The following is a 12,247-nucleotide window of genomic DNA, read 5'->3' as shown; positions in this document are numbered from 1 at the left end:
CGTTGTCTTCCGATACACCCCATGACCTAGGGTGCCGTCAGCCCTTCTCTTGACCAAGACGTCAAGGAAAGGTAATTTACCTTCCGTTTCAGTCTCCATAGTGAATTTGATGTTGGGTGTATGGGATTTAGATGTGTAAGGAAGTCAAGGAGTTTACCCATACTATGTGGCCAGATGACGAACGTGTCGTCCACGTAACGGAAAAAGCAAGTAGGTCTCCATTCGGATGACGAAAGGGCTTCCTTCTCGAAGTTCTCCATGTACAAATTCGCTACCACCGGTGAGACTGGACTACCCAAGGCGACTCCCCCCGTTTGGTCATAGTATTCTCCATTAAAAAGAAAATACGTGGAAGTCAAGACATGCCCAAAAAGTTCAGTGGTCTTCTCGTCAAACTTCTGACTAATCAATTCTAGTGACTCTCGCAGGGGTACCCTCGTAAACAGGGAAACGATGTCAAAACTCACCATGATATCTGACTCATCCAACCTGAAGCTATCAAGGCGTTTAACAAAATCCACATAATTACGGATGTGATGAGGCCATTTACCCACATAAGGACTTAATACTCCCGTCATGTATTTGGCCAACAAATGTGTAGGTGCCCTGATGTTGCTGACAATAGGGCGTAATCGTACCCCCTCTTTGTGAATCTTCTGGAGTCCATATAGTCTAGACGGTACCGGACCTTAGCGTCACCCTCCGGTAAATCTGCGTCCTTGAGAAGCAACCTCGTCTTGTTCTCCACCTTCTTTGTAGGGTCAACGCTGATCTTCAGGTAGAAATCGTCATTTAGCAGGCTCTGCAACTTATCAGTGTAGTCCTTATGGGAGACAACAACTGTAGCATTGCCTTTGTCAGCCGGTAAAATAACAATTTCAGAGCGCTCCCTCAGCTCACGAATGGCCGCCCTCACTTTACTGGTGACATTTGACTTCATCGGTTTGGATTTCGTCAACGCACGACAAGTTTCACGACGTATTTCCTCAGCTGATTCAGGCGGAAGTCGAGCTGCAACCTGTTCAACTGGTAAATGGGTACTCAGAGTGGCAGACTCAACGTGCTTTCCGCCCAACCACTACAGCACAACCTGTGGAGATGGATGAAATCACGAGGGATGAGGTAGGCGCTACGTTTATTCCATATACAGGCGCACTCTCGGGGAAAATCGCCCGCATTTTGAAGAAACACCGGGTCGGAACTGTGTTTTGTCCTCCGAATAAAACTCTTGCACTGGTGGGGAGCGCCAAAGATGACCTCGGTTTGAGGAAAGCCGGCGTGTACCAGATTCTGTGTCAATGTGGCGAGTCGTATATTGGTCAGACGATACGTACCGTCGAGGATCGATGCCGCGAACACCAGAGGAACACTCGACTGATGTATCCAGTCGGCGGTCGCTGAACATTTTGTCGGAAAATTACGCTATGGAGTATGAACGCACGAGGATTCTGGTACAGACGTCGAGATACTGGGACAGCGTTGTTAGAGAGGCCATCAAAATTCGCACCAATGACGACCTCATAAACCGTGACTGTGGCTATAATCTTAGCAAGGCTTGGGAACCAGCGACTGGGTCAATCAAGAGTAAATCGAGCAAACGTATAGTTGTGACGACCACGGCGGACAGAGCCATTACATCGAAGTCATCTCAGACGCCGTCGCAATCTGTTCCACCGCGCGACCGTGGCGCGGGGCGCGGACGGCGGAGGGAGTGCGCCGCGGGCGGAGGGCATTTAAATCGGCCGCCGCCGCGACCGAAGCCAGTACCCCCTGAGCAGCCATAGCGTACGGATCTCCGTACCGGCACGTTCACAGGAGCTCAGTCCGTCAGATCACCTGATGATGGCGACATGTATGATCGCCGAAATATTGCGCCCGTTGGACACTGTAGACCGGCAGTACACCCGTGGATATTTTGAAATCTTTAAACTCTTTCTGCATATTATTGCAATATCATTTCCTAGCAAATTTGCAGTACCAGTCGCTTATGCAACTGCGTAATATGTATGTAAAGAATTCTCATCCCTCCCTTCTCCCATACGCATTCATTTTTAAAGGCTTGTGACGATGTATCACTAGACGGCCTCTTTTTGTGCAAACATCCAGTAAATCTGTGAACGTCCTTCATACCACAAACAAATAGCGAAGGATAAGGAGCGCTGACAGCACGATTCTGCCGAACTGAAGAAAGTTGAGCCGACTGTAAAATGCCGCACCGCAACTCTAAATGAAATGTCGCACTGTACCGTGTACTTTCGGGAAAGAAGGAGTAACGGCAATAAGGGCGGAGCCTTCGACCGCACACTCGGCCCGCATTAAATTTGACACGTCATGGCCGGGACTACAATAGACACTCACAAACCCCATTCCCCTCCTTAGGTCCTAAGGATATAATAAAAAATGAAAATAATAATAGTAATAATACAAATAAATAAATAATAAAAATAGAAAAGAAATAAATAAAAAATTCACTGAAGTTCCAAAGAAAATGGTTCACTTCCCTAATATCATACAGAGCCTCCGCGAGCACGCAGAAGTGCCGCAACACGACGTGGCTTGCCTCGACTAATGCCTGAACTAATTCTGGTGGGAACTGACACCATGAATCCTGCAGTGCTGTCCATAAATCCGTAAAAGTACGAGGGGGTCGAGATCTCTTCTGAACAGCACGTTGCAAGGCATCCCAGATATGCTCAATAATGTTCATGTCTGGTAAGTTTGGTGGCCGGCAGAAGTGTTTAAATTCAGAAGAGTGCTCCTGGAGCCACTCAGTAGAAAATTCTGGACGTGTGGGGTGTCGCACTGTCTTGCTGGAATTGCCCAAAAACGTCGGAATGTACAATGGACATAAATGGATGCACGTGATCAGACAGGATGCTTACCTACGTGCCACTATCAGAGTCGTATCTAGACATATCAGTGGTCCCGTATCACTCCCACCGCACACGCCCCAATCATTACAGAGCCTCCACCAGCTTGAACAGTCTCCTGCAGACATGCAGGGTCCATGGATTGATGAGGTTGTTTCCATACCTTTACACATCCATCCGCTCGATAAAATTTGAAATGAGACTCGTCCTACCCGGCAACATGTTTCCAGTCTTCAACAGTCCAGTGTCAGCGTTGATGGGCCCAAGCGAGGCATAAACTTCGTGTTGTGCAGTCATCAAGGGTACACGAGTAGGCCTTCGGCTCCGAAAGCCCATGTCGATGATGTTTCGTTGAATGGTTCGCACGCTTACACTTGTTGATGGCTCAGCACTGAAATCTGCAGTAATTTGCGGAAGGGTTGCAATTCTGTCTTGTTGAAAGTCTCTTCAGTCGTTGTTGGTCCTGTACTCCCATGATCTTTTCCCGGCCGCAGCAATATCGGAGATTTGATGTTTTACCGGATTTATGATATTCATGGTACCTCGAAGATGCTGTGTCCCATTGCTCGTGCCCCGACTATAACACCACGTTCAAACTCACTTAAATCTTTATGGCCTGCCATTGTAGCAGCAGTAACCGACCTAACAACTGCGCCAGACACTTGCTGTCTTATATAGGCGTTGCCGACCGCAGGGCCGTTTTCTGTCTGTTTACGTATCTCCATATTTGAATGTGCATGCCTATACCAGTTTCTTTGGCGCTTCAGTGTAAAAAGAGTACACACGTACAAAACTTACATCAAAGCGTTTTGGCCTACAAATAATGAATTAGAAGCTGATCAGTAAGGACTTTTACATTTTATTATACAAATTTTTAATAAACTGTTTTCAATGTGTAAGCAATATATGCAAACTCTAACCTCCGTCTGCAAACGAAGAAATCGTGTAATATTTCAGAATACCCCCTGAAGATGCCTTGTAAATAAGGTGAAACCTGTCTGGGAACACAAGTTAAATAATAAACTTAATAGGCAGCATGCAAAATGCAATCTATTGGAAATTAAATGAAATATTGAAATTCACATTTTTGATGCCCCTGTAAGCCGTTAATAGGCCACCTGTAACTGTGTCCTCGCACTTTGAACCGTGTTACGTCTTTAGTAATACAGATAATTACTGAGATGACACCTTAAAGTTGTCCGCCAAACGTAACAGCTCACTGTACGGTTCACTATTGTCTACAAGTGATTTTCTCTTCCTCGATACTGTCCTGTAGTGAGATGCTGCAGACAGAGAGATCAGATTTTCGTTGAAGTGTGAGTTCCCAAGTGTTAATGAATAAATAATGCATCTATAGTGTTACATATTAATGAGCACATACACCCACAGCAGCCAATGAGAGAAACTGCCGTATTTCCTCCGCTAAAGGAAAAAAGGGAAGAGTAGAGATTAGTGTCCTGTCGACGACGCTCTGACTGGAAATGCAGCGTAAACTCGATTTCGACCGGTTTGCAAAAGGAAATGGCGGAAAACATAAATCTGAATGGTGCGAATGGATCAGAATCCCACTCGATCCGAAAACGAGCTCAATTCCTTATGCACTGTGTCATCTCGTTTAGTTCATCAAAACCATGATGAATTTATTCCACATCCTTGTCTAACCCGTTTAGTGTTCCATCTCTAATCAATTTCCTGTTAACTGCACATTAACCTTCAACCTAATTCTACGCCGCGTAGACTGCCTGGTTTGGCACATATGCCTGACAACGAAAGTTTCCGACTGCGGGAAGGTTACTCCCAAGCAGCGTCAGATGAGTTTTCTGTGTCTTACCAAATAGTCCGCCCAATATGAGTGTGTGCCTGGAGTAATGTCACTGCACATACACCGGACAAAAAAAATCAGTCCTTGCTTGACAGTGTACAGCACCAATACGTTCCAAAAAGTCGTGCACCAAAATGCTATTTTTCAGGCAGTCATATTTCGAATTCTATTGAGCAACGACATAAGGAGTCAATCGTTTTGGTAATCTCGTTGGTCTAGCAAACGTAGTTATACCTATTGCAGCTATTCTTCGGTAGAGGGTCAAAATTCAAACATGAGACACTTCCTCGAGCCCATGCAAATGGAGAATCGGTTGGTTCCTTTGCATTAGGTGTGGTCTAGGGTGGACATTAGGCAGCATATAACAGCACCGTTTGTTTATGGGCAATTCCTGAGAAAATCGCGAAGAAACATGCGTACCACTTTTGGGGCTGGCGACTTGTATCATTTCTTAAGACACAAAGGAAGTACAGACACTGGTTGCGAGAGGGCACTGATTGGAATAACTGGGGAAAGTTGAAAATTTGTGCCAGACCTGGATTCGAACCCGGGTCTTCTACTTACTAGGCAGATGCTCTGACCACTAAGCCATCCGAACTCAGTGTTCATTGCAACAGCCTACTCTAGCAAGCCTCTCGTCAGACCCAAATTCTCATCCACGCGCTACTAAAATAGTTCGCCTTGCCCATTGTCCCCACTATACGCGGCATTTCGACGATTCCCGTAAGAGTTCGAGCCTGGTATGCATCCGTACTGAAGAGATCATTGGTCGCCTCGCCTTTATTATACATAGGGTGCGTCACATAAGACGTTGCACCCCTTTCATCTCTTGAACGGTTACACATATCGAAACGCGGTTTTCGGCAAATGTTACAGCGTCGAAGGGCACATATGTTTTTGTTTGGTTAACATTTTTTGCACTGTTATCAACTGAGATATTGAAATAGGTAGGTTTTTTTAAATGAAACCATGTACTTTTTAAATTACTGTATGTGATTGCCCTTGAGAACAAAATTACAGTGATATAGCGTTTGTTAATGCTGACGTTGAAATCTGTCGTATAGAATTCGAGAAATGTCCTAGAATGTGAGAGCACGGTGACCGGAAACGGCATTAGTTGTGCAAACACTGTCAAGCAGGCGCCCAGGACCAGGCTGCATAGTTGTATACCGTACGGTAGGCCTGCGCTACAAAAATGAAGTCTTTGATCCTTGAACCAACTTACGGATACAGGTTCACCTACAGGTGTTGTATATGGAAATACGACGTAGGCTAGAATCTAGCGTATCACAAAAGGCTTAGGAAAACTATTCCACATTTGTGTATCCTCCCAGATTTACGTGAGCAGCAACAGAGAAATCAACTGATCATTCTTCAAAAATAAAGAGCAACTACTCTTTTAAATAACCAAATGTCGGAAGGAAGATTTGACCTATCTATAAACACACTGCGAAGGTTCTAGGGTCATTGCAAGGGTTCAGAGGTCACCAAACTGTGCTTTAGTAAGAATTTTTCAACCAATAAAATTTTATGACACGCTGTCTATGTATAATGGGCACTTCACGGCTATACCAATACAGTATGCCCAAAGTGGTACTGCAGTGACAAAAAAGGGCTAAAAATGTCTTGACATGCCTGAAAAGAACTTAAAATAACTGCCAAAACTTACGTAATACTGGAAAGATTAAAAATTCAGTAAAATATTTCTAATGATATTTTTATTCTTTTAAGCCGGACGTATCCGATGAATTTAGATCGATGAGCGAAGTATCCAGAAACAATGTAAAGCAAACGATTTTGTGTTAAACCTATATTATGTGTACTTATTTTTTGTTTACAGGTGTCAATATATATAAAAATAAACGGTCACAACTTTAATGACCTATAGTATTCGTTTTATATAACCATCACACCAGACTGCAGCAAGGAAGAGAAGGGAACCAGCGAAAAGCCTTTCTTCTCGGAGTACAAAATAGTTGAGTATGTTCATCTTTAAAAGATTCTGACAGAAAAGTGGGGAACCAGCTGCTTCAGCTCTCATCTCGCATTCCTCACAAAATTTTTGGCGCTTTTTTGTGCTGAAAGAGAGTTTGAGAGAGACAGTGACGGTGGAAGAGAAAGCGAACAGGTGGAAGAGAGAGCGAACAGTGACGGTAGGAGAGAAAGACAATAGCAATGGGAGCCAAAGAGAGAGATGGGATATTGGTGGTCAATGAGCGACAGTGGAAGTACAAGAGAAACAGAGTTGGATGGATATAGAAACAGTGACGGCAAAAGGAAAATGAGAGTGCGTAAATGAGGAATACAGATGAGTGGAAACTATACACAGGCTTGGGGGTCTGGATCCTTCCAGGCCAGCGAACTTTATAGCGTAGGTGTAGGGAATGGCGCATTTGGGACTGAAATTTTAAACTCGTGGATACAGGGGAAAAATAAGTTGCATCCCAAAAATTTTTTACGGCCGAAGTATCATGGAGACAGTGATAGTGGGAAAGACAGACAAAAAATGAGAGAGTGTACGTGAGAACGGAGATGGTAGCAATGGGATATACTGTCAGTCAACGGAAGAAAGGAAACAGTGTGCGAGAGAAATGTATAGACAGTGGTAGTAGACAGTAGAGGGAGGCGCTGAGTATGGCTTAACGAGAGAGAGAGAGAGAGAGAGAGAGAGAGAGAGAGAGAGAGACTGGATGAAAGGATTTAGAATCTGTGTGTTTTCAAGCATGCCATACCCATCTGAAGCCATTTACTGGTTGTTACATCGAGAAGAGCATCAAAACTGCGGAGATGTTCACTGCTATGTTTCACCGGGCTGTTGCAAATAGTTCCAAATATTTCCCTTAGGATTACGATCGTATGCTCTTGCAGGCCAGTCGGGGTGCGATAGACTGACGGGGTGTTCGGCAGACGAGGAACGTATACATGCAGCCCTGTCAATACGGCTGTTATGATGTTGGAAGGCAAGAGCTTTCACAGCGCACTCGATATGAAGATGTGGAAGGAGGGGGATAGTTGGCCACCTAGCAAGCTGAAATAAGTATCGTAATTCAAGCTCACGGTAACCTGAATGGGTGGGCCCAAGACGTAGTACGAGAAACCCTACCAACCACCACAGACCCACATACTGCGCGTTAAACGCCTCATCGGGCGATTGCTGCATTCGACGCTTTGAGACTCGTCGCACCACACTACACGCGTCCCGTCAGTTACTGTTCAGTTTCTGTGTTGTTTGGCCCATTTTAGACGCGCTACTGTATGTCCGGATGTGAGCTCACTAGCCGACTACAAACGTCCACTGCGTACAGTTTCCTTCGCAATGTTCGCTTGGAAACTGCTTGAGCTGGGCTTGCATTCCCTGATAGCAGTATTTCTGTCGGGTCTGAAAACAACTGAAGTTGACAAAGTATAACAATCATCTACGGTTAATGTTGGTGATTACCTTGTTAATCTTATTATCTTTTTGTGACCACTGTTTTTACAACGTCCCACATAGCTTCGAGTGGTACATTATTTCACGTCGGGTGACCCGCGTTGATACACCAGCGAATCATACAGCATTGTTCACAGTGTGATCATGGGCAGCTCCGAACATAATAACCCAATAGCCCCTTTCTGTCACTCTGTCGCGTATGTACATCCTACTATGCCCATTCTACGATGGATGTTCTATGAGTAATACAACATACTTTTTTTCTCGGCAAGTTTCACTTGAAAAAAATGCGGAAGTTGTTGTGGGACGTCGTGAACTATTCCGCTTCAGCCTCTACAGTTTCATGAAGTTCGGATAGGTGGCGGCGCTATACGCAGCTTCAAAATGGCGTCTGTAAAGGAGATGAGTTCTCAGCAGAAAACTGTCACTGAGTTTCTTTTGGCCGAAAACAAGGATATCGCAGATATTCATAGGCGCTTGAAAATGCCTACGGAGATCTGGCAGTGAACAAAAGCACGGTGAGTCGTTGGGCGAGGCGCAACAAGGTCGTGCAAACCTGTCCAATCTTCCGCGTGCCGACCGGCCGCACACAGCTGTGACTCATGCAAAGCTAGAATGTGCGGATACTCTCATTCGAGGTGATCGACGGATCACAATCTAACACTCCGCTGCACAGTCCGCCCCCTTAGTTGTGTCGCAAGCGCGTCTGAATGCCACGCAGAGATTTTCTCCGGTTGGGTACTGGGTGTTAAGTTGTCCTCACCATCGTTTCATCATCATCATCGACACACAACTAGCCCAATGTGGCGCAACTGAAAAGACTTGCATATCGAAGACCAAATTTCCCAGGTGGGGACTCCCAGCCATCAATGCCAAACGATCATTTCATTTCATTTCATCTCGCTGTACAACTGGACGTCACTCTTGGTAGAGGAACTCAGAAAATTTCATTGGACTGTTCTTCCAGAACCGTCCTACAGTGCGGATCTCGCATGTTCAGGCTCCCGTCTGTTTGGCCCAATGAAGAGAGCACTCCGCGGGAAGCAGTACGTGGATGACGGGGAGGTCATTGATGCACCAAAACGTTGGCTCCAACGTTGACCAGTAGAGTGATACCATGCAGGCACACAGGTCTTCCCAGCAAAGTGGCGTAAGGTCGTCGCACTGAACTGGAATTATGTTTAAAAATAGGGTATTGTAGCCAGAAGATGGATAGTAACACGGTGTATTGGAAACCTGAATCTAACGAACCTACTTTTAGAAAAAAAAATGTGTTGCAGTTTTTAGTGAAGGCACCTCGTATATAACAGACTGGTGCATACACAGCACTTCACTGACATGACTTACGTTAGCGCTGGACGGTAAAATGTTCACATTGTACCAGCTCTGCACAATCTACGACGTTCCAAAACCACCACTGTGCTGTCTTAAGGGCGTGACCAATATTTTTTCCGGTGAACTTTTTTCAAGGACAGGATGAGTGAGATATTTCCGTTCCCTAAATTTGCATTTCTCCTTCGCGAAATAATGCATTTCTTCTTTGCGAAATAAACATTTTTAATTCGTTCCATTTATCATCTGTCAGAGTTACACGAATAGCTGCTTCCCTACGACGCAAAAGCAGGCACTGAGTTACACTCACAGCCAGGTATGAAACTCTCTTGGTCGCACAACAGAAAAGATAACCGTAGCCGCGGACAAGGGAACATGGACAATAGACTATTAGCGATAAGGGACAGTTACTACAGTTACTCTACCCGACAATGTTGTGACACAACCAGTGCAACAAGACAATCGCGCAATCCGCATGAAAATAAGAGCTCTGCTAACGCTTTTCGTACCCTTGGGATATGAAACATTCCTTTGCATGTGTCCTCTAATAAACCCCATTTTGCCGGGCATTTATCTTACGAAATACACTGCTTAACATTCCCTTTAGTTATTATCCGTGGCATAAGAGTTGCATCTTTGACCATCAAAACGTCCTGGGTCCCGGGCTCAACACTTCAATTTTAAGTAAAAATCATCAGCAATGGCGGCTGAAGAATACCGACATAAAGAGTCATAACCGTTCTGCCAACGGTCTCGTCGAAGAGGGCAGAAGAGCTGAATGAAGCTCAGGACATCTTCGTGCCCTTAGGGTGGGAAACTGCCCGTACAAGGAGGAAGAATCAGCACTGATCAACAGCCTCAGGTTGTAGAAGGCAACGGAAACCACGGTTAGTATGTACCCACACGACAGGTGGCCTGTAAATAAAAAGTGGTGATGATCTCTCCAATGGCAAAAGATTCCGGACTAGACCTCCATTGGGAACGCCGGGAGCGAACTGCCAAGGGGGAAGTAAGCATGAAGAAACGACTGAATAAACAGCGGTACGGTAACATTCCACGAGTCGGAAAGTGGAAGGTAATTAAGTCTGAATGATCGAAATTCTCAGAAATATAGATGTACGCTGTAGGGAGAGACGCGTATCACACAATATGTACAAGAAATAATAAGGATGGAAGATCAAGAACGAAGTACCCGGATTAAAAAAAGAGTGTAACATAGGTTCAAATGGCTCTGAGCACTATGGGACTTAACTTCTCAGGTCATCAGTCCCCTAGAACTTAGAACTACTTAAACCTAACTAACCTAAGGACATCACACACATCCATGCCCGAAGCAGGATTCGAACCTGCGACCGTAGCGGTCGCGCGGTTCCAGACTGTAGCGCCTAGAACCGCTCGGCCACCCCGGCCGGCTAGTGTACCATAGGGACGCAGCCTTTCTCCAGTACTGTTCAGTTTGTACATTGATGAAACAATGTTGGAAATGGATGTGGCTCATTGGCTGGGTGCAAGCTAGAAAATCTGTAAAGGAAAACGCAAAACCTTCTTCTAGTTATAGTGAGGTCAATGAGTGGAATGGAAAGAAGACAAGGATTTCTGGTCAGCCGAGTATATGATATCAATAGAAGCAAAAAAATGGTGGTAGGATTCGTTACGAATAGGAAGGCAGCTTAATGAGATACTCTGAACAATTCTGTGAAAGGATTAGTCTCATTAGATTTGACAGCAAACCAATGCAAACAACAATAATTCAGCTTTACATGTCGATGTCTGATGCAGAAGGTGAAGAGATAAAGAGAGTAGCTATATGAGGACACTGAAACGATAACTCAGTATGTAAAGGGAAATGATAATCTGATAATTACGGAGGATTGGAAAGCTATGGTAGGGGACGGTACGGAAGACGGGGTACCAGCGGATATGGGCTGGGTATTAGATATGTGAGAAGAAAAAGATTAATAGAGTTCTTCAGTAAACTTAGCTAGTAATAATCAATACAGGGTTCAAAATCACAAATCACGTGAGGAGTAGGTGTGCTCGGAAAAGCCTGGAGGTACGGGAAGATACCAGCTGGCTTACATCATGGTGAGACAGAGATCCCGAAATCAGATAGTGGATTGCAAGGCGTATCCAGGAGCAGATATAGAGTGAGATCACAATTTAGTAATGATAACGAGGCCGGCCGCGGTGACCGAGCGGTTCTAGGCGCTTCAGTCCGGAACCGCGCGACTGCTTCGGTCGCAGGTTCGAATCGTGCCTAGGGCATGGATGTGTGTGATGTCCTTAGGTTAGTTAGGTTTAAGTAGTTCTAAGTTCTAGGGGACTGATGACCTCAGATGTTAAGTCTCATAGTGCTCAGAGCCATCTTAGCCAATGATAACGAGTACGCCGAACTTTACGTGAATCTTCAGGAAGATTAAAAATGGAAAGAAGTGTGATACTGGAGTTCATCAGAACAATGATAGAATAGTTACAGATAAACAGGTGTCCCTTTAAGAAGCCAGTCAGTTGTTTCCTGAAGGTGCCGCAATAAGCCGAAAACTAGTTTGAAATAAACAAACATCAGTAGAACAAACAAGAGTACTTGCTATTCAACCTTAAATATGAAGTCATTGTGCCACGAATTAACGGAAGAATCTATAAATAACAGTTATATACATTTGAAGTCCTCTAAGGTTGTAGATACTGAATGCCGCGTTGGGTAGTTCAGTTGAAGAGGAATGGATATCTTTAAAATGGGCAATCGCAGAAGTTGGACAGGCAGATGCAGCTACAAGGAAGATATCCGCGAAG

General features: G+C 44.9%; 1 non-coding gene across 1 annotated transcript; it reads right to left on the bottom strand.

Annotated features, from left to right (window-relative positions):
• Nucleotides 1–5,217: 5,217 nt before the first annotated feature.
• On the bottom strand, nt 5,218–5,290 carry Trnat-agu. Its single transcript has one exon. It is a non-coding gene; the product is annotated as a tRNA-Thr (tRNA).
• Between the last annotated feature and the right edge of the window lie 6,957 nt (nt 5,291–12,247).

Source organism: Schistocerca piceifrons, chromosome 6 (genome assembly GCF_021461385.2).
Source record: "Schistocerca piceifrons isolate TAMUIC-IGC-003096 chromosome 6, iqSchPice1.1, whole genome shotgun sequence".
Taxonomy (NCBI): Eukaryota; Metazoa; Arthropoda; class Insecta; order Orthoptera; family Acrididae; genus Schistocerca; species Schistocerca piceifrons.
The sequence above is the reverse complement of the archived record's forward strand: the minus strand, read 5'-3'. Positions and strand labels throughout refer to the sequence as shown.